At 41.4% G+C, this 24,235-nt stretch overlaps 1 pseudogene; it reads right to left on the bottom strand.

The window, feature by feature from the left end:
* Positions 1-4,006: 4,006 nt before the first annotated feature.
* LOC137231137 (olfactory receptor 52M1-like) lies at positions 4,007-23,609 on the bottom strand (annotated as a pseudogene).
* Between the last annotated feature and the right edge of the window lie 626 nt (positions 23,610-24,235).

The following is a 24,235-nucleotide window of genomic DNA, read 5'->3' as shown; positions in this document are numbered from 1 at the left end:
CAAAATCCCCAGCATCAGTGAAAGGGTGTGTGAGGTCCTTGGATGAAGAGCCCAAGGCACCAAATACAGATAGTAAATCTTCCCTCTCCCCACAAAATAAAATAAAAAACCTACATCTAATAGGGAAGAATCAGATTTGGGGGTAGAAATGTCCTTGTGTAATGTGTCAGTCCTCAGTATTAGAAGGCTGGGGACACTATTACCTGTAGCTGTATGTGAACCAAGATGGGCAAAGACCATTATCTATGAGTTATGAATGTTCTAATATCAAAGCTGTAGTTTGGAGCTGAGAGAGCCCCATTAGGTAATATCTATTAAATAAGTAAGAGACACTTTCCAAGAGCGAGCTGAGTAGAGATAAGCATAGGGCAACCTCAGGGAACAGATGGAGAAAGGGACCTCCACATAGGAAGAAAGTCCAAACAACTCAGATTGGTAGTCAACACAACTAAAATTTCAGCCCAGTGGCTGAGATGCTGAGGTACCTCCAGGAGTATTTTAGTCAGCTTCGCTCAAAATCCCAGAGCTGTTCAAATTTTTGTCTCACAAGGGCCAAACAGTTGGTAATATACCCCTTATACTATTTTCCCATCTGTTCTGAGTACAACAGTTGGGAGGGGGAGAGAGGAGCAATTTGGAATGAAAACTTAAAAAAAAAAAAAAGTGGTAATTCAATGGTAGTAACCAAACACTTAAAAACTAACAGTGTTGCAGCCCAGGTTCCTCAATCTGCTAGTCTAGAGCAGTATCAGGCTATTCTTATAGCTGTGTCTCCCTTCCCATGAGGCATCATGAATTGTGGGAATGCCTGTTAACGTCAAGGTAGCTGCTCTGCCTTCAGGCTACACCTTAAACTCAATTGCTTTAGGACATTACTGACACGAGGTCCTTCAGATTTATCTGCACTTAGAACTTTGCTCATGTATTCTGTTCCAGGGTAAGGAAAAGAGAGCATCACTAAGCTATGTCTTGAGAGTTGTGACAGTTGCACAGCTTTCATTCTCAAAGTTCTGAGAGCAGCCTTTGAAGAGAGATCAGGGGCTGGATGACAGAAATAATCAATAAACAGCCTATAACAGGAAAGACTTTCTTGAGCCAAACAGGACTGTAGCCCAGGAGACAGCCTCTCAGATTCGAGAAACTGCTCAGTTGATGCATATTTCTGCCTAGTCTTATATTCCTTGTTCTGATAAGGCATAAACATGATAGGGGGATGTTCCTTTAAAGTTTCAAAAGAGACAAACTGAGTATCTGTACAGTGAGACAGCAGGACCCTGGTGTCTGGGAAGGGAACCTTATTTTTGATGGAGTGTTAACATGGATGCCATAGGCAAGGAGTTATTTATCCTTATCTTTAAAATGGACATTCTTTAGCTTAATGGTTAAAGAGCGTGTGCTGTGTGTTTGATAGGCCATGAATGAGTCTGTCTTAGTTCACAAAAAGTCAAGTTGAACCATGTATAAGCCAAAAAGACTTCCCCATACCTCAATATGTGAACATTTTCTCCATCAGGTTTATAATCATTACAGGTATTAGCTTTCCTCACAGGACTGACTTGTGCACACGAGTTGAAGATTTTTCAGTGGGAGTTACCATAGTTGCATTAGAATGGGCCCTCTGAGGAGCAGGTGCCAACATTAAATTAGATGTGTCAGAGGTACACAGAGGGGAAATGCTCATGAAGGAAATGCTCATGAAGTAAGACAAAGAGGGATCCTGAGGCTGGAAGAGCCATGAAATCACAAGCAGATCTGATCCGAGAGGGAGGGAGGAAAGAAGAGGAAGGTCTTAGGCTTTCGTGTATTTCTAAGAACACTTTGGCAAGGCTGCGTGTAAGTCTTGAGCCAAGGGAACTCATGAGAAATCCGGTCTCACACTCCAGTAGATTTGCCTTATTAGCGCTGTGCTCATCTATTGGTTGGAAGCCACTAGGGCTTAGCAATGCCATGAACTTGAGAGCACAATGATTGAGACTATCAGTCAAATATGCTCCTTGCAGTCCAATCTGAAAAGCTTGTTTTTTACGGTCACCACATCCCTGCTTGCCTTGCACAGATCTCCTTCAGATTTTAGGAGCAGCTCCACCATAGTTACTGTGGGCCTGTCTTGCTAAGGGCAAAATGGAAAGGAAGGAAGGATGAGCTCTACAGCCCCAGTTTCTGAAATTTTGCTCAGATACAGCTGTTACTTCAGTTGATAGATTGCATCCTAAAGGATAGGACTCCAATTCTGTGAAGTGCTGCCTTTTGAACTGTGTTTTAGCTGTTTTTAGAAGACTGCTCTGGCATTCTATGGGTCCAGCTCCTTCTGGTTGGTGAAACTGGTAATGCTACCAGTGGATCCCATGGTTATGAGCCCTGTCCTGCATATCCTTCTCTGAAGAGTGTCTGTTCTTTCAGTACTATGTCAGATGGGATGTCCTGCCTATAATCAGTCATTCAGGAGGCCCTCAAAGAGAAGTGCTGGTCAAGGCTCTGTGGGAAAGAAAGGCAAATACATGCCCAGAATAGTATGTGTCACTGGTAGTGCAAACCACCGTACTTCCTAGGATTCAAGAGGCCCAGAGGAGTTGACTTGCCAGCAAGTGGCCTCCTTGAGGAATAACCCTAATATATCTGGGTTTCAGCATTGATGTCTATTGCTGACAGGCATTCAGAGGCAGCAGTCAACCTTGATCATGGGGCACCTACATGGCTGGGTCCACACGTAGTCTCCTTTGCTGCTACTGTTGCTCGTTCATAATGTTAAGTGGCAGTGATACTTGTACCGTAGTCTGGACCAAAAACAGCCTTCTTGCTTTGGACCCACTCAAAGCTATACTTCCATGTCTTTGGGTATATGGACTAAAGCAAGATTCCTAAGTGAGGGATACATTCTCTTCAGAATCCAAGGTGGCAGGCATTATGCGTTCTATCTGGTAAAATATGAAAGATGAAGATCTTTTACTGGTAATGATTTTTAACCATTGGCCCCCTAAAATTCACTGAAGTTCTAGGTTTTGAGTGTTAAGATTTGTCTCCTACCCTTTGGAGCATGTGTGTCTTACTAAGGCCTCTATTGTACTAAGCACCTTTAGCTCATTTTGCCAGATCAACATGCCATCGATGGATGATGGTGGAGGTCCCTAGGATGCCCAGTCATCTTTAAATTATGTTATGACACAGGAAGAGTTAACATGCCCTTGAGGCAAACCGTATATGAGAACTATTGTCCACCCCCTGTTAATGGAAATTGTTTTTGGGATTTTATCACTAAGATGGAAAACAATACATTTGCCAAATTCTCCATGTACCTCTGAAGCATTTTTGACTCTTGGTGGAGAGAAGTGTTAGAGGTTATTTGGCCTTCCCAACTCTTTGGCTCTTACTCACAGGCCAGCAACACCACATGGAAGTTACTCAACCTACCAAGTACAGTCATTCTAATTATTCATTAAGTGACTGAGAACTGACTTCCTCCAAAACTTCAATTACTAACTAGACTCTGCTACCCAGAGTAGAACCCCAACTCTAATAGAGGGACCACGATTATGCTTTTGATTTCTAGTTGTCAGGGTCAACTCAAACTTTAACCTTCAATGCCTTGGTATTCCCCTCTTTTTAGTATAAAATTGCCTGAGTAAATGGCCAAAGTTATCTTTTAGGAAGGTCTCAGGAAATCATCATGGTATATAATAGGCATGCTTTTTTCACAGTTCTTCCACTTAGGTATCCAGGTACCTCTTTAGTTACAGTCCTAGATCTTAACACTGGCACAGGTCTGGGAACTGAGCAAGAGACTGACTTTATTGGAGTGACCATCCTCAGCCTCCTCATCCTCCATTCTTGCCTTGTTCTATGAATGGTAAGCAGAGCCTTGCTGGATGCCCATCTGTTTTGGCCCTTGGGACACAATATCCTATTAACTATCTTTAACACTCCCTGTGGGCCAAGCCCCTTTGATTTTCACCAGTTTTTAGAGTAATTTCAACCCTCTGGCTTGTTAAGTGCTTCCATCTGGCCTCTGCTATGGCAAGGGGACCACAGCCATGTGCTCACAGTAGGAGTGGGAGATGACACAGGCTTTGTAAAGGGGCAGCTGCAGGTGGATCATCAGAGGCAGGGGTCCAATGTGGAATACACCCCAGAAGAGGCCAGCTAGCTCCAAACATCCCACCACAGTATGAATGAGCACTGTGGTATGATGGAGTGGGTCACAGATGGCTATGTAGTGGTCAAAAGCCATGGCAAGGAAGATGCCTTACTCAACCGTGGCAAAGCAGTGGATGAGGAACATTTGAGCCAAGGAGCCATCCAAGCCAATGTCAACAGCACCAAATCAGAAGATTCCCAGCAGTCTGGGAATAGTGGAAGTGGACAGAACCAGGTCAATGATAGCCTCTAGGCACAGGAAGAAGTACATGGGCTGGTGCAGGCAGTTCTCCACCACTACCAGCCAGAGTGGTGACATTCCCTTCCATGGCCACCAGGTATATGGAGCCAAAGGGGATGGAGAGCCAGATGTGCAGGGACTCCAATCCTGGAATGACAGTGAGCTGGGTGTTGAGCAGACATTATGAAAAGTGAGCGTGGCTAGTTATAAATGCACCTTCTCACTTGTGTCTCAAAATGCAGTAGGACTTTTTTCTGGAAATAAAAGACAAGAATATTCGTAGGTCCTATAATAAGGAATAGGTTGTTGACTAGATAAGATTCTATAAACATTCCTCAAAGTTACAGAATAATGTCACAAGTTATTACTATGTGAAGATATCTACAGATTTTTCAAGCACAGGCCAGAATACATATTTGAATGAAATGTATGAATATCTTTTTTGCAATATGACTCAAAGTAATGTTTTTGCATCAATGAAAGTGACCTAAGGTGGACAAGTAACTATTAAGTCATTTAACTCTTGTAGGTTGGCTATTAGGTATTTCTTAGAATCATATAAGCAGGATTCGGTGTGAGGGCTCCTTGATTAGAGATGCATTGATACTGAAAGATACAGTCTGGGACTCTAGATAGACCCCTGGGACTATCTAGACTCTATAGTAAGTCAAAGCTTAATCTTGGGGCCAGCATTAGCTATTGGATGAGCTGAAATATTTAATCTGCAGACCAAGATCACAAGGCAGATGCAAGCTGGTGAAGAAGACTCTCCGGGGGGTGGAACAAAAATGATTTCTGACAGGTGAGAGCTGATGATTGGAGCTCAGTTTGTGTCTGCCCAAAGGCAGATCCATGCAAGGGCTTACTGCTTTCTTGGAGGCTGAGTGAGGATAAGATTCTAGAAGCAGAGAGGGTTCTCCCCAGGAGGGAAAAAATATAATATTCATTGTAGAATAGCATGAAGCCTAGATGACTATTTGGCCAAAGAATCGGATTTGCTCAGAGTTCAGTGCAATTGGCTAATGGGGAGATGTATATTGAGAAAGACAACATGGAAATAGTTTTATATTTTTTTAGGATCTAAAGGATCATGCCAGAATGTGTTCCTATATACAATAGAAGAATGTCAGGGAAATAAGTATGTAAGAAGCTTTGTCTTCTACATCTTGAGCCTAGTTGGTTTGAATGTAGAAAAGTAGCCAGTATCTGGCCTTTAGAATTTTTCAGATCTGATTTCATATCTTGGCAGTAGGAACTTGAGGCAAATTACTTTATCCCATTAGTTAAATACAACTGACCTCATTCTACAACAAAATTAAGTAGTGTGTCCTAGAGAAGTCATGAGGATTGAATGAGAAGGCAGTGTCTGAGGAACAGTAACCCTAAGCTTTAGCTCTTTAGACAGTTGAGACTAATGTGTAAAACCAAAGATACATTCAGTAAACTTCAAGAAACGTTGGAATGTCTCTCTCCAGGTAGCCATGGTGCCAGGAGGATGCCACGAGGTGCCAGGCAACTCGTGTAAGCTGTTTGTAGTGACTTTATCCCACAGAATCCCTCCACTTGAGCTGGGATTTTCCTCCATCTCAAGGTTCTCATAGATGACTATGAATGAGAATAGAGAAAGTGTTGGCAGAAGCAGGAAAAAGGGAAGGTGAAAAGGCTGAGTTACTGGGGCTGGGAAAGAAAGAGTGCACAGGAATCAGCCTGTGATTGAGATGAGGAGGTGGGGTGAGGCAAGGCTTTAGGCTGGGGGGACCCTGTCTTTGTTTCTTACCCTTTGTGTTGCTTATTCTCCATCTGTTCTCCATCTATTCCTCCAGATCTCTGTTCTCTGTCCCCAGAAGCTGACATTTATGGAGTACTGCTTTTCTTTTTCCCTCCAGTTTCTAGGTGGGTTCAGCCCATGTGATGCAGGAGATGAGAGGGTGAGACTAGCCATCAAGAACTTATTCCCCAGTCCCTTTCTGCCAGGCACACTTGACAGTGTTGTGATTTTCTACCAAAGACCACAGCTCCTGAAAAGTGACACCCCCCCGCCCCGCACTTGTGTTCTGGCAACTGCATCTTGCCTTACCTGGTAGGCCTGAGTTAGGTGATGCTGCTCCCTGGGGTTAGTCCTGGGCCTCCACCATCCCTTGTCAGTTTCCTTAACCCTTCCCAGGCCTCTGTAGATGGTCTCTGCAGTTGCCCCCTTGACCATGCCACTTCTTCTTTGGATATATCAGACCAGATCCCAATAGTGTACAGTCTTCACCAGTATCATCTCTTGAAAACCTGCCTGCTTCCTCACTAGGACACATCGGAAAGTGGACAACTTCACAGAACTAGTTCCAAAGGCAAAAGAGTTCTAATCTCATTGTGGTCAAATGCTAAATGATCTTTACCACGATTTTTAGATTTACAATAAAAGGGGACTTGTCTACTTCACTCCTACCTCCTAATTTACTGGCTCTCATAACTTGATGTTTTACCAAGCAAAGTGTAATCATGTGAAGAAATCTAGTTTCCCTCCAGAAAAGAGAGAGTCCTTAAATGGAAAAATCAGTGAGACTTGCCAAATGAATTTGTCTTCTGTTCTGATGCTTGTCTCCCTTACTGTGGTTACCTTCCTCCTGTGTTAGTGGGGAAGCTGTTTGACTGTCTATCTTCCCTTCTGAAGTTATTTGAGTCCCATCACTACTGAGCCACACCCTGGGGCAGTGGTTCCCTTCTAGGTTTGAGCAGAGAAGACACATTGTAGGATGATCTCACAGACCAAATTACATAAGAGGCTAAATCTATATCCAGTGAATTATGAGCATAAGAAATGTTTTCTCTCGAAAGTAGGCAGACCTCTACTACATCTCAGACCTTGTTAGATCCAAGCCAAATGTCCTCAGTCCTGTGAACTGGCCTCAGGCCCTGGAGAAGGTGGATTTGATTTTTATCCCTCTTTCCTTCCTCATACCTGACAACACACAGAGCTGTTTTCCTGATGGATGTTCCACCTACATTTCATCTCTTCCTCTTCCTATCCATCTCCAGGAATGTATCATGAAACTGAAAGGGGTACCTATGACTGGAGGGATGTACTTCAGCTCCTGGATGGAGATGGATGAGCCTTGGGGTTAGCTTTACTGACTTTTATCGTTTCCCTAATATCGTAACACTCCTTAACTTATGCCTCCCTAGTCTGAATGGCAGCCCTTACTGCTTAAACAGTAGAAGGAGGCTACGGCAGCTCCTGTTCAGTGGGGCTGTGAGTATATGCGATCAGAGCAGGACAGCTCCCACCTGAGCTATATCCAAATATATTTGCGAATACAAACCACAATTCTTAGCATTTTCACCCTGCTCACTACCTTTCTACATGGCTGAATTTTTCTTTTTCCCAAATGTGTCATGATCTTTTGCCCCTGATAATTACCGATGTTCTTTCCTGGTGTTGGAATAGCCTACTCATCTTCCTCTTCTGGCTAGTCCTTATACATGGCACATTGCCACAGCTTAGGTATCAACCTAAAGAGGCCTATCTTTGTACTGCACACACATAGTACTCTGGATTGCTTGTTTACCTGCCTGTTTCCCTGAACAGAATATGTTTCATGAGAGTAGGGAGCATGTTTATCTCATTCTCTGTTGTAATACTTATGCTAGCACAGTGCCTGGCAATTGAAGAATAAAATACATCGTGCCTTTTCAAAGCACCTGGAGGTATTTTGGAGGTTCCTGTTTTGGCATTAGTGAACTAGAGGGCCTCTTCAGCCTCCTTGTGTATGGCTCTGTGTGGACTCCACCCTCTCTGTCTCCTTCCAAGAGAATTCCTTCCCTCTGGGTCTTAGAAACTTATATAGGAGCACGATCTAAAGTTGGTTGCCCAACTTTAAGTTCTTTCTTATAGGCTGGGAACACATACTGATGACCTTTGCTCCTTTTCTAGATCCTCCTTGTAAGATGTTCTTACCTGGGATGTGTAGTGTCAGCAAGAGCCTGGGGCTCTGCAAATGCCTGTGAGGCCTGGCACGTATAAGCATTCTGCTCAGGGGTAATTCCACTTGTAACCTTCCCACTATCTTAGTGGAGAAGGAAAATAGCAGTCTTTGTCCCAGAAGGATGGACACAGATTCTAAATTTGAACACAGCTATCCGCAGCATGTTAGGGTTGGTCCAGAAGGTCTAAGTCTATGGAGGACCTGTCATGATCCCTTGGGTCCAAGTCCTGCTCTTGTTTGTTGTCTGGCCTCCCTGGAGTCTGCAGCTAGTCTAAGGATGCCAAGTAGAAATCAGAAAGGCCTTTCTAGAAGAGGGATGAAGAATCTTCTTGGGATTAGAACTCAGCCTGGCTGTCAAACTTTAAGGAGGTTTGATACCCTTACAGTACTTGGAAGTGGTGGTAGAATCCTGAATTAACTTCAAGACAGACAAATAGCAATTACCTAAAAGTAAGATACTGCAGACTTTTCCCCTTGCTCTGGTTTACATTGTGAGGGAAGGACCCCATGGACTTGTGTGGAGCAGTGCATGTCCTTTACATCCTTCTGAACCTAAATTTCCCAACCTGAAATCCTGTTTCTTAGGAAGGGGAAAACCTGCTTTCTCAGTTTGACTTATCCCCTGGTGTGTCCTAATGGGCTTCTCTTGGGTTGTGGGGCATCACACTTTAGGACATGTGACAAGACATGGCCTTTGAAACTCCAGTGGCTTGAGTTTGCAAGCCAGCTCAGTGACATACCTACTGTGTAACCTTGAACAAGTTGTTTCACTTTCACTTCTTCAAGCATAAAGTGGGAATAATACCTATCTCTGGGTAGCTCTTATAATTGAGATACTATATACAAAGGGGCTAGTAAGGAAACTAACATACCAGGTGCTTAAATAGCATTGTTGTTACCATCACAGCTTTTTTGTTTCTTGGAGGGGTTAAACCTCGGAGAGACATTTTTAACTGTCTCTTTCAGACCAGGAGCCAATATGGTCAGGGCAGTGGCTATGAAGTAGAATCAATGAAGAAAGAATTTACTTTTTACTCTTACTCCCCTTTTAGAGGATTCTATTTCTATGGCACGTCAGGAAAAGCTAGGAACTTCTAGAAGCTTGCTCTCTGCTCCCCAATCTTAAACTTTACTTTCTATGTAAAACTGCTTGTAGTTGATTTGAAATATAGTGTTATTTCTTCCAAACCTGTGCACAGGTTATACCCTCAGCCCAGTAAAAGGAGGAATTTCATTCCATACAGATTCATATCTAGCTTTTGAAACTTTGGTTCAGTAATCTCCTTGTCCAGTTGATGAACTCTGCCTTTAGAGTTTAATGGATGAGCTATGTTCCTTTTGTACCTGACTCTCTTGCATGATATTTAGAAATAAGTATTCAATAAGTCAGTGCATTTGAATTTAATCATAGCTTAAAGTAAGGCTTCTGCCTTTAATAATTAGATTTTAAAGACCAACTCAGTACAGCCTTTCTCAACTGATGGAAAGGTACAGAAGAGCATTAGAGATAAACTTTTCCATAGACTATATCTTAAATATATATTAAATAAGATTTGTATTCAGCCTTGGAAGCAGAGATGAATCAGAAGCAAACTTTACCTGTGCTCATTCTAACACTGTCCAGGAGAGGGAATTCTGGCCCAAGGATGAGAAACCAATAGCAGACTGGGCTCTACAAAACAAAGGAAAACATCAACCTTGGTGTCACTAAATATCTTTTTAAAAAATTTTTATTTTATATTGGAGCATAGTTAATTAATAATGTGTTAATTTCAGGTGTACAGCAAAGTGATTCAGTTATACATATTTATGTATCTGTTTTTTTTCAAATTCTTTTCCCATTTAGGATATTACAGAATACTGAGCAGCGTTCCCTGTGCTATACAGTAGGACTTTGTTGGTTATCTACTTTAAACATAGCAGTGTGTACATGTCAGTCCCAAACTCCCAATCTATCCCTGCCCCACACCCTTCCTGGTAACCATATGTTTGTTCATTAAGTCTATGAGTCTGTTTCTGTTTTGTACATAAGTTCATTTGTGTCATTATTTTTAGATTTCGCATATAAGTGACATCTTTTTTTTCTTAAGTGACATCTTATGATATTTGTCTTGCTCTGTCTGACTTTATTAGTATGATAATCTCCAGGTTCATCCATGTTGCTGCAAATGGCATCATTTCATTCTTTTTTTTGCTGAGTAATATTCCATTGTATATATGTACCACACCTTCTTTATGCATTCTTCTGTCAATGGACATTTAGGTTGCTTCCATGTCTTGGCTATTGTAAACAGTGTTGCAATGAACATTGGGGTGCATGTATCCTTTTGAACCATGTTCTTCTATGGATATATGCCCAGGAGTGGGATTGCTGGATCATATGGTAACTCTAGTTTCTTAAGGAACCTCCTTGCTGTTCTCCATAGTGGCTATACCAAGTTACGTTCCCACCAACAGTGCAAGAGGGTTCCCTTTTCTCCACACCCCCTCCGGCATTTATCGTTTGTAGATTTTTTGATTATGGCCATTTGGACTGGTGTGAGGTGATATCTCATTGTAGTTTTGATTTGCATTTCTCTAATAATTCGTGATGTTGAGCATCTTTTCATGTGCCTGTTGGCCATCTGTATGTCTTCTTTGGAGAAATGTCTATTTAGGTCTTCTGCCCATTTTTTGATTGGGTTGTTTGTTTTCTTGAGCTGTTTGTAAATTTTGGAGACTAATCCCTTGTCAGTTGCATTGTTTGCAAATATTTTCTCCCATTCTGTGGATTGTCTTTTTGAAAACAAGTTCCACCAAATGAGATATTCAGAGATCAAAAACAACTTCTCTCTTCAACTCTTGCTGGATATCTGGGGTTCTCTGAGCCACAAAGGGTCTGATTAACTAACTTGAAATTCCTCAGGTTATCTTTATCCACACCTGTATATTGCAATATGCATCAAATCTGAGGATTTTCTGGTGGCCATGGGCACACCCCTTACAGCTTATTGAAACTTCCGCTTCGGCACTTGCTTTCAGAGCCCTACCAGGATGCGCTCTCCATAGTGCTCAATTCAAGCCTTATCTTCTAGGTCATTCATGTCCCACCCTGGATCTATGGTGGGAATTGCATTTGCTGCTGGTGCTCAGATAGGATTGCCAGGCAGTAACATGCAGTGTATCTGCCTCTTCATTAGCCTTTTCTAGCACCATCTCTCTCTTCCTCAGTCAACAGGGTAGTTAGTACACTTTGAACATAGCCCTACTTGAGTTGTGGGTGGCAGAGATGGAGAATAAATTTCCTATCCTAGTAGGGTCATTCCAAAAAGTTGGCATATTTTTCCAATTAAACAAGTCTGATGTGAAAAGGGAGAGTGAAAATAAAGGGGGGTAGGAGAGTGTCTCCACACAGATCCTGCTGCCTGATCTTGGGTATTTATTCCTCCAATGGGAATCTGCCTCAGTGGGAATTGCCCTACCTGAACAAGAGTGGCTCCCTGGCTGAATTGGGTGCCCTGTCAGGTACAGGAGGGAGAGATCGTCCCTCTCTCCTCCAGGTTGTTTTCTCTTCCTTCAGCTCCCACCAGAGTTGGTAGGAGTGTGTCAGCACTATGGGATCAAGGTCCCTAGCCCCTGCTTCCCCATTCTGCTCTCCATGCAACAGTGGCAGTGCTGTAGGATCATTTGTTTGTTGAATTTGTTCATCTCTCAATCCTGAGAATTGGGTAAAACTTTTAATATCTCCTTATTGGAAGGAATTTTTTTTGTATCATAATTCTGTGCATGTTACATTTTCTCTGAATAGTCCCCCTTTGATGCAATGTAATAAAAGCCTATATATAAGAAACTTCACTCCATTTTCCTCCCATTTCACAAAATAGTTCTGGTTGAAAGATGGTGTTACAATTTAGAGAGCCATTAGGGGCTCCAGATCCTAAGGAGCACTGAGGCCAAGTAGTGTTACAAGAGAACACCATCTTATTTCTTTTCATTGGTGCATAACTAAAATTCCCAATACTTCAAAATACACCCTAGTGGGCTACAAGGTGGAACAGAGCTCTGAGTACTCATTTTTAGTTGTTCACGGCTGATGCTGTCAAATATCAAGCAAGCAAGCAAATACAATGAGGTCTCTCAGGGTTACAGATTGCTTAGTGCAGTAGGGAATAATCCCAGCAAAATCAATGCCCCATCACAGACAGAGCCAAGTGACTAAGAGAAAAATACCCTGGTGCCAGTGCCTGTGAGCTCTACTACTTACCAGAGGCATGTCAACCAGCAAGTGCTTTGTTTCCTTCACCACAAAATCAAAAGCATCATGGGCCAATGATGTCTGGTGGCAGCAAGCACTTGGTGCTGTCCATGAGGCAAAGGTGCTTGGGCATCTTCTGGACAGAACTTGAGAACTGCCACTAGCCAGGGGCCAATGTGCCATGGGCAAGATGCCCACTCAGGATGGTAGTGCCTTTGTGGTCACCAAAATTGTTACCAAATGGATCTCAGTTTCACTCACCTGACACACAGCAAAGCCAACCTACTGACACTGGCTTGTGATAAAGGAAACTACAGTGTTTATTTGCAGAGCACCAAGCAAGAATAAGCAGCTAACGCTTAAAGGCCCCAATCTCTCCAATGACTTTCAGGCAAGGGTTTTTAAAGAACAAAATTAAGGGTAAGGGTCTTAAGTGCATGATCAACTCATGCGTTCTTCTGATTAGTTGGGTCTTAAGCAACAAAGAGATATTTATGGGTCTTGAGCATACTCTTCTTGCTCCCAATTGATGGGGTCTCCATGGCTGTGGTCAGCATTTTCCATCTGGTGGGGTCCTGGTTTCTGCAAAATGACTGAAGCATATGCATCAAATTGTTAGCTATATCCCTTGGGGAGAAGCTAGGAGTCCTGTGACTGTTTTATGGTGGAAGTCCTGTGACCGCTTTATGGTTGACTGGTTGTTCAAATTATTACTTTTCTTGCTTAACTGTTTTTCGTTTTTCTGCATTTTCTCACTTCTCTAATTACTAACTGCTCAAGGCTGCTCTTTGGAATTCAGAAGGTCTAGGAAGGCTTTTTTTTTTTTTTTTCAAACAAGCAGGGGGCATTGAAGAACTTGTATCTGGAAGTCCCAGTGGGTCCTGCTCAGTTTCAAATCTATAAATCTATGCCTTGATTAATCTGGCAAATCATTGCCCCTTGCATTTCCTGGTCAGAGTTTTCATTATAATCTTTGCCTTCCAGCTCTTTAAATTCTTCCAAACTGGGGTAAATAGAAGAGATGTGCTTGGGGCCCTTTAGGTCTATCCAGTCTCTGGTAGTGCTGCATTAACACCTTTGTTTTACTCCATCATTGTCCACTTTATTTATTCTGTTTCTCAGTCACCTAAAGTTTCACTCTGCTAGAGTTCCTTGACACTCCCCTTTGTCTCTCCCCATTTTCTTAATTACTCTAACGTTCTTGGTATTAGTCAGATCCATACAAGGAAGCTGAGAGAGCAAATCATTGTTTAATTTTGTAGGAGTAAAGTTACATGAGATACGTATGCAAGAGGGGCCCCCTTAATTACAGCATTTACCATACCTGGCTAATGGACATATCCAGGAGGTGAATATCCTGGTCATCATAAAGCCAATCCCACATGGTTTGCATGCAAAGCATATCAGCTGCTTCATCTGGGGTGTTCCATTTTGGCATTTATAGGGGGAGTTGGGAAGTTCCCCTCCTCAGGATAAACACTCTTTATAGTAGTGGCTTTATCCAGTCCACCAAGCTGGCTGTTCCCCCAGAAGTAACCTCCCATGTGTCTGGATCACAAACAGCTGTCTCATTGTTCAATAGTGAATTGCAGGTGCTGTACCAGCACAGACACATGCTTGCATTCTGTAGCATTCAAATCCAAAGACACAGCCCCCTAACTGGTTGTTCTCACAATGCATTTTATTTTATTTATTTATTTATTTTTTGCGGTACGCGGGCCTCTCACTGTTGCAGCCTCTCCCTCTACGGAGCACAGGCTCCGGACGCGCAGGCTCAGCGGCCATGGCTCACGGGCCCAGCCGCTCTGCGGCATGTGGGATCCTCCCGGACCGGGGCACGAACCCGTGTCCCCTGCATTGGCAGGCGGACCCCCAACCACTGCACCACCAGGGAAGCCCTCACAATGCATTTTAGTAAAGATTCTTTAGTAAGTTGGTTCTGATCCACAAAGTAACAGTTCTTTGACACTACATCTTCTGTTTCAGTAGTTCCTTGGTTTTGTCCTTCTAAATTGACTAGCATCGTGGTGTGGTTATAGCTGGTATTTCTAACTACCTTCTTCCACTATTCGTTCTGTATTACCTTTACCTTCAGCAAGCACCTCAACTTGTCATTGTTCTTTACTTAGTAGAGTGACCCAAATCTTTATTCCTGAATAATATGGTCGATTAGTAGTCCTGCCTGAATTGGGTTGTTGGAGTTTTCCATTGACCTTAATCACAGGGCATGGTAATACCTAAGGAATCTCCTGTATATCCAGATACCTTCTTCCTTACTTCCATTGTGAAGTAGTAGACCAATTTCCCCTCGGTAGTAAAGATCAATCTTACCAGCCCACAGAGTAATTCCCTACTTTACCTTTTGATTCAGACATGAGCTCAAAGTGACTGGGTGGCAATCTTAACTTTCAGTTCAATGGAATCATTGTGTCTCCTGGTAGAAGCTTTGAAACTAAGACTTCTAGGTCAACAAGGCATAAGGTTGTGGAAACAGCAAAAATTTTGCTAGTAGCTCACTAGGGGAAATAATGGTATCACTCCCATTTTATTCCTTCATTCCTAGACCTGTGAATCCTGGCTATGGGAGAAATAGTACCATATATTGGATGCTGATTCAGAGAATACGCAGCCTTCTGGAGAACCTTCTGCAGGCTTTCAAGGTATTGCTAACTAGCAGGTATTGTAACTGAGCCTTCAAAAGGCCATTCCATTGTCCTATAAATCCAGCTGCTTCAGGGTGGTGGGAAACATGGTAACACTAGTGAATTCCATGAGCAGGGACCCATTACTGCACTTCATTTGCTGTGAACTGAGTTCCTGTCAGAAACCATGGAATACCATGATGGTGGATAAGGCATTCTATATGTCCACAGATAAGTTTGGAAGAAGCATTGCATGCAGGGAAGGGAAAACCATATCCAGAATGTCTATTCCAATAAGAACAAAACACTGCCCCTTCCATGATGGAAGCAGTCTAGTGTAATCAACCTGTCGCACGGTAGCTGGCTCGTCACCTTGGGGAATGGTGCCATATTGGAGACTTGGTGTTCATCTCTGCTACTGCCAGATTGGGCAGTCAGCAGTGACCATAGCCAGTTTGGCCTTGGTGAGTCCATATTACTGAGGTCATACATAACCTCCATCCCTGGCACCATGGCCACTTTGTTCATGACTCCATTGGGCAATGACAGGGGTGGCTAGGAAAAGAGACTGATTAATATCTATAGGACAGGTCATCCTATCCACCTGACTTTTAAATCCTCCTCTGCTGAGGTCATCCTTTGATGAGCATTCACATGGGGCACATCTTCATTTTTTTGCCCTTCCTGAGAAGTCTCTCATTTTCCCTAAATTTTCTTGTTAGCAATTTTCTCATTATGTTCCTTCCAAGTCCCTGACTATCCAGCCAAACCATTGGCCACAGCCCATGAGTCAGTATATAATTGTGCCTCTGGCCATTTCTCCTTCCAAGCAAAAGAAAACAACCGGCTGTGCTGATCAAAGTTCTGCCCACAGAGGGATTTTTCTTCAGCACTTTCCTTTAGGGATGGCCCAGAAAGGGATTATAGGATGCAGCATCCATTTTTGGGTGGTACCTGTATATTGTACAGAACCTGCTATAAACTAGGTCCAAGTCTTAGGTTCCTCTGTAAACTGATCCTAGGGGACTCCTCATGAGGTCATAGCTGTAAGTATGGAGAAAGTGTAGCAGGAGTGCAGACAGTGGGCATTGGGGCCACTTCATGTAACTTGTGCCTTCGGGACCTGCTTGGGTCTGATCACATGTGTACCACTTCTCTTTGATGGAGTCCTGCTGTTCAAGCTCCACTTAATGGCTTGGTGAGTCAGATAAAACCCAGGTTAGGAAGGGAAGCTCCAATCACATGGTCACTTGATGGCCCATGCTCAAGCATTCAGCCTCTACTAAGGCCCAGTAGTAGGCCAAGAGCTATTTCTTAAGTGGAGTTAGTAATCCACAAAAGATGTCAGGGCTTTACTCCAAAATCCTAAGTCCCTCTACTGCAATTCATCTATAGGTGCCTGCCAAAGGCTCCAATCAGCATGCCTATCTGCCACTGATACTTCAAGCATCATTGGATCCTATGGCCCAGGTGGCAAGGGAGCTTGTTCAGCAGCCTGAGACTGCTGCAGACTCTATTGCCAGGCCCCAGTCAAAACTAGAAGCTTTGAGCGTCACTCAGTAAGTGGGCTGGAGTAACACACCCAAATGAGGAATATGTTGCCTCTTAAACCCCCCAAAGAAGGCCACTAGGCATTGTGGGTTTTTTTTTTTTTGGTTTTATAAGAGGCCAGATGCACCAACTTATCCTTAGAAAGGGATATCTCAACATGCTTCACACCACTGGACCCATAGAAGTTTTTTTTTTAATTCATTTTATTCAAGTGTAGTTGATTTACAATGTTGTGTTAATTTCTGCTGTACAGCAAAGTGATCCAGGTACATATATATGTGTATATATATACATGTGTATATATATATATATATTATTTTCCATGTTCTTTTCCATTATGTTTTATTACAGGATATTGCGTATAGTTCCCTGCGCTATACAGTAGGACCTCCTTGTTTATCCATCTATGTATAATATTGTGCATCACCTAATCCCAGACTCCCACTCAATCCCTCCTCAATTTACCCTCCCTCTTGGCAACCTCAAGTCTGTTCTCTATATCTGTGAGTCTGTTTCTGTTTTGTAGATAAGTTCATTTGTGCCATATTTTAGATACCACATATAAGTGATATCATATGGTATTTATCTTTCTCTTTGCGACTTACCTCAGTATGATAATCTCTAGGTTCATCCATGTTGCTGCAAATGACATTATTTCAGTCTTTTTTATGGCTGAGTAGTATTCCATTATATATATATATGTGTGTATATATATATCAATGAACGTTTAGATTGCTTCCATGTCTTGGCTATTGTGAATAGTGCTGCTATGAACATTGTGGTGCACATGTTTCTTTTTGAATAGAGTACTGTCCAGATAGGTGTCCAGGAGTGGGAGTGCTAGATCATATGGCAACTCTACTTTTAGTTTTTTGAGGAACCTCCATACAATTTTCCATAGTGGCTGCATCAATTTATAGTCCCACCAATAGTGTAGGAGGGTTCCCTACTCTCCACACCCTCTCCAGTGTTTGCTATTTGTAGACTTTTTAATGACAGCCATTCTGACTGGTGTGAGGTGGTACCTCACTGCAGTTTTCATTTGCATTTCTCTAGTGATTAGTGATGATGAGCATATTTTCATGTGCTTATTGGCCATGGCTGTGTCTTCTTTGGAGGATGTCTGTTTTTTGACTGGGTTGGTATTTTTTTGTTATTGAGTTGTATGATCTGTTTGTATATTTTGGAAATTGAGCCCTCGTTGATTGCATTATTTGCAAATATTTTCTCCCAGTCTGTAGGTTATCTTTTCATTTTGTTTATGGTTTCCTTTGCTTGCAAAAGCTTATAAGTTTGATTAGGTCCCATTTGTTTATTCTTTTATTTTTATTGCCTTGGGAGACTAACTTAAGAAAATATTGCTATGATTTGTGTCAGAGAATGTTTTCCGTATGTTCTCTTCTAGGAGTTTTATGGTGTCGTGTCTTATATTTAAGTCTTTAAGCCATTTTGAGTTTATATTTGGGTGACATGATGGAGTGTTCTAACTTGATTGATTTACATGTGGCTGTGCAGCTTTCCCAGCACCACTTATTGAAGAGACTGTCTTTTCCCCATTGTATATTCTTGCCTCCTTTTTTGAAGATTAATCGACCGTTGGGGTGTGGGTTTATTTCTGGGCTCTCTATACTGTTCCATTGATCCATATGTCTGTTTTGGTGCCATTGCCACACTGTTTTGATTACTCTAGCTTGTAATATTGCCTGAAGTCTGGGAGGGTTATGCCTCCTGCTTTGTTCTTTTTCCTCAGGATTGCTTTGGCAATTCTGGGTCTTTTATGGTTCCATATATATATTTTAAGATTACTAGTTGTAGTTCTGTGAAAAATGTCATGGGTAATTTGATAAGGATCAGATTAAATCTGTAGATGGCTTTGTGGACTCATAGAAGTTTTATTGAAGTAGAAGGCCCTTGAATGTAATACATACTTTATATTTTAGAGCAGTTTTAGGTTCATAGCAAAAATGAGCAGAGGGTACAAACTTCCTATATATTCCCCATCCCCACACATGCATAGTTGCCTTCATCACCAATATCTCCCAAGAGAGCAGTACATTTGTTACAAGTGGACCACATAGATGCAAACTACACCCAAAGTCCATGGTTTACATCAGGGTTCTCTTGGTGTTGTATGGGTTTGGACAAATATATAATGACATGCATCCACTGTTGGTATCATACAGGATATTTTCACTGCCCTAACATCACTTTGTGCTACCTACTCATCTTTCCCTATGCTAACCCCTGCAACCACTGATCTTTTAATTGTCTCAGTAGTTTGGAGATTACTGTAAAGGGCAGAGATGGATCTGAACCAGTAACTTTCAGACTGTGTATGTGTTGCACAATCTAAGCTTCAGTATCCTCTTTTTGAAAATGGAAGTAATGATAGTAACTCCTCATGGGTTAGTTATAAGGATATAATGAGATAATGAATCTAAAATTCCTGCATACTCACTGGCACATAAAAAAACAATTTGCCTTTTAATAACCATATTTTATCATTCACTGAAAGGCCTATGGGAGGATCAGGCATAAAGAATAACTGCAGAAAGTTCCTTGGGAAAGCCAAAGAATGTCTGCAGTTGTGCCTCACTCATAAATGTACCAGCCTCAGCTTTAGAAAACACTCTCTGTCCTCTGCTTCTCTGTAGAAAATCATATCAACAGAGCCAGCTTTCCTCTGTTCTCCTTGGCTGCCCAGTACCCACCCCTGTAAATCTGAGGCTTTTTAACTAGTGACACCCACCTAATTATAGTCTTGTGATGGTAAAAGTTTAAATACCTCTAAATATTTCCTTGTATAACAAGTAAAAAAATTATAATCATAGACTCAGTTGTGCAAAATGTCATTTACTTCATTCTTTCTCTTTCTGCATTATTTATGCACAATGGGGGTTAGAATAATAATAAAATCAAACTGAGTTGTAGAAGATAGCACTTCCAAGCAAATTCAATCAACTTTGGATTTCTTAGTCAATTCCAATTTATAATTTAGTCGGATACAGGATTAACTCCCCCCCGCCCCCGCTCCCCCCCAACCACCACCACAGGAGTTTTTATATCACCGTCTTCCTTGTGCTAGATTTAAAACTGCAGTAGGGGATGGGTGGGTTCTCACATGATTGCCACCTTGGTACTCATATGGGAGAGGACTGTCTCCTGCTTCCTTGGCTGGCCTCAACTCCAGATACATCTTATGCTGTAATTATGGTATTTCTTCACACCGTGACCTCTGGTACATGACCTCCTTCTACTAGACTCTCTAATACTGTTGATCCACTGAGATTGCAGTCACAGCCCCATAGTACCCTGGCAGAGACTATCTACTCTATCTTTCCGTTACTCATCCCTTTGTCCCAGCTGCTGAACCCTCTGCAAACTGACCTGACGGATCACTCTTACTCTCTCTCAGCCAACTTATTTATTTTACTCATGCCCCAGGAATGCTTAGGATCCACTTCCACACCACTTGGAGCCTTGGGAGCCTAAGTTTAAGGAGTGGGAGGCATGGTCCCAACTAATATTCTTCCATCTGCCAGGCACAGAGGATCTTTGTGCCTAACCTAATCTGAAACCAGGAAAATAAACCTATTCTGCCATATCAGATGCGCTTATACATCTTTTGTCATCTTTTTTTTATTTGTCTTTCTCTTTCTGACTTACCTCAGTATGATAATCTCTAGTTGCAACCATGTTGCTGCAAATGGCATTATTTTGTTCTCTTTTTATGGCTGAGTAGTATTGCATTGTGTATATATTGACCTGGGTTTGAAACCTCGTTCTACCATTGTGTCTACAAAGACACAATGTTTTCACTGTCATGCTATCACTGTGCTACTACTCCCTCTGTTGGGACATCCTTCATTGAGGTGGACCAATAATGAAGAGAGAGAATTGTTCAACAGACTTGTTTTGTTTAACCAGAGGTCCTGCTGGCTCCTAGAGTTTAGGACAGGTACCTCATAGTAGATCAGGCTCAATTACTCTCATCTGTTTCAAGAAAGTTCAGCTCTGTATAATTCTATTTTGAACCATGAATCAATGAGAAAAATAATACTTCTGTTTCTGTATTATCTCTGGGAAGAACTTCTGCGAAGATTAAATGACCAAAATTTATAAGCGTTAGTTTGTTTTAAGGCTTATAGGCCCAAACCAGGAAATTCCTGGTTCAGATAGCTTTCTTAGCTTGACACACCCTCTGTTGAGTGCCTCCTTATCTTTCAAGGCTCTTTCTGAGCTAACAATATAGTCTTACATAAGAGAGAGATCTTGACTGGCAGGCTTCCCCAGGATGAATCTTCCCAAGCCTCCCTGAATGTCTAGGTTTCTGAATTAAAATTTTTTGTGTAAAAATAAATACTTATCTATAAAAATCAAGCTATGAGATTTTATGACTATATTTAAAAAAAAACAGTAATTCATTTGTACTCAACTATATATGACCTTGAATGAGAGATTTACCTACTAATTTTGGGACTTCAATGGCATCTGTAAAATGAGATTTTAGCAGATCACCCCAAGCTCCTTTTTAAGTTCTAAATTAAAAAGAAATAGTGGGTCTCACCAAGGGAAGAGAGGGGTGGACCCTTTTACATGCCTATGAGGACCAGATATAGAAGCAATATTCCATTAAGGATCTTTCAGCAGGCTCAGCTTCTGAGGATTTTTATCCCTCATTGAATGATTATGGAAACCGCTGTTTCTGATCATGATACAGGATCTAGAAGTTTTCCTTCCATTCTTGTCTTTCATTCTTATATCTTTCTTGTGGGTGATACTGCTGGTAATGGCAGAAACTTGGAACTATAGAATAGTATAGACTGTAGCCAGAGTCAGAAGATGGGAAGAAGCAAGATGTCAGTCATTAAATAGATTGCAGTTAGACTCACAGCTAACTCTTAGGCAAAACTTTGAAGCAGCCATCAGAAAACCAAGCACTTACCAAGCTGGAATAGGGCAGAGAATCAGGGCAGAGTAGGCTTTTAGGAATGGGTGCTGAGAGAGACCATGGATGAAAGGTTCTAACTCTAGCATTCAAGTCTCTTTGATGCTGGTCTCTCACACTTGGTCTCCTGTCACATTGCCCTATAGCTCTGATCCTGTAATTCATGAGTACAAGAATACCACCTGTAACATTAAGGGCTCAATAAATGTTTGGATATATGGATGGATGAATGAAAAAATTTCTCTAAGTTCAGATTGATGAGATGATCAAATTGTGTATGACTCAGGGGTTTTACAAAGTAATGTAATTAAGATGTTACTGTCTTGAGGCTTCAGAAAAAACTTAGAGTCATAGGTGGTTATTGGTTCCACCAATAGCCCAAGCCAAGTGCTGACAGTGGACTTGGCGATCATTATTAAGGATCAAATCGGTACTTATGTTATCTATAAGTTGACACTGCACCATGCACATAATATTAGTTTCTTGATTAGTGCTTAACCTCATGAGGGATTAAGATAGGTAAAACCACTCTAAAGTCCTACAGTGGAAGCCAAGTTGTTTGATCTGCATTTCTATATTGAAGATAGGTCCATCCAAATCCTGCCCATTCTGGAAGTTTCAGATCAAACACCAGGGTCTGCATATGTGCTTTAGAGAATAGATTCTCCAACTTTTTGCAAGTGAACTCCTTAAATGCATGAGGACAAATGCAATTTTTCAAAATCAAGTTTACATCTAGAATCTTTATCATCCCATTAAATAATTCCAAATATATAATTCCTGGGTTATACTTAATACGGTCATTTAAAAATAAAACTGCTACATTAAAATTTTAAATATATTCAATGTTATAAAAAATAATTGATACCTACCATTACCTATTTAAATTAAGAACAAACTCTTAACAGTCAGAAAATTTATATCATCTTTTTCTTCTTAAAATTGTAGCATTTGTCTTAAAAAAGAAGTGACGTTACAGCCTCAATGTCACAAAAGTTTCAGAAGTAAGGAGGGAAGCAAAGCTAGGACCAACCAACCATTCTCAGAGGGAGGTCTCAGCATTATAGGAACTCACCTACCAAAAATGAAACTAGACATCTCCCAACCTGAGATCACACCTAAGGGAGACCTTCTCTCAGACTCCTAGGCTCTAGTCGTGTGGTTTACTGAGGGTAGCAGCAAGGGTCACTCTTCAGTCCACTCCTAGTTTTACTCACTGAGCTTCTCAAACACAATTGTGCACGAAACTCCTCTTCTAAGAATGACTATAGAAATACTTAGGATTCAACTCTACTTGGTATCACAACCACTTAAAAAATACACCAAATGCCATCCCTGGGTAAAGGCGGGGGGACTTAACCCTTGGACTAGAGCAGAAATCAGAACATGCTTTCCCAAGAAGAGGTAAGAATAGCTGAAGTAGACTTAAAAAATTCAAGTCAGTATACTGTAGATTTGATCATTCACGTGTTTATGTGTATGTATCAAAGACCGTAGCCAGATTCTGGCATTTCTACCTTCACGGAATACAACAAAAATCAAGAATGACATCAACGTAGAAGTAGTCATTGGAAAATGAGGAAATGTGGAGTTGGTAAAGGATTGAAGAAATCATGAAGTGATAGACTATCCATAAACTGTAGAAGCAGAAATCTGAATTTAAACTATTGAAGGTGTGTGTATATATATATGTGTATATATGTATACATATATATGTATATATACACATTGATTACTGTATTATGTAAACAAACAATATGTACTTTATCCCATGGCATTATATTAGTATTTTATATTATAAAACATACAATAATGTAAATATTAAAAGGCTTAAGAAAATAGGAACAAAAGGAAACTTTAAGATTCTTCCTTTACCTGAGTAGACCATTTTGTGCCCCTGTTTTGCAGACCAACCTTTTTAGACAATTGGGGACTTTGGAATCTATGAGAATATATGCACCACTTTGACATCTTTAGTAGTTTAAATTCAGATTTCTGCTTCTACAGTATATGAACAGTCTATCACTTCATGATTTCTCCAACTCTTTACCCAATTCCACATTTTCTTAGGTTCTGATGACTACTCCTGCTTTGATGTCATTCTTGATTTTTGTTCTATTCATAGAAAGCCAGGATCTGGCCATGGCCTTTGATTCTTTCTATACTATCTGATTAAGTGATCACATACACTTTAAAAAATCTGACTTCCAATTTTATGCATGTGGTACCCCCCAAAATACATCAAACATATACATCCACGGGAGCTAGGGTTCATAGGGCAGAGTACCAGAGAGGAGAGAGCTGCAGAGAGAGAGAGAAGGCATTGGAGATCTTCAGTCTTCATCTGAGTACTGTTCAGTGCTTACATGGGAGGAAAATTACCTGAAACTAGGGAAAGCCCACTCAAAATCAGAGGAAAATATCTCCAATACTCATACAAGGCTGGGAATAGTTTCTGTTCCCACAAGCCAGAGTGGAAAGCCTCATAACTTACAAGTCACCATAGATTTTTCA

Source organism: Pseudorca crassidens, chromosome 9, assembly GCF_039906515.1.
Source record: "Pseudorca crassidens isolate mPseCra1 chromosome 9, mPseCra1.hap1, whole genome shotgun sequence".
NCBI lineage: Eukaryota > Metazoa > Chordata > Mammalia > Artiodactyla > Delphinidae > Pseudorca > Pseudorca crassidens.
Note: the sequence above shows the minus strand (reverse complement) of the source record. Positions and strands in the feature narration are given on the sequence as shown.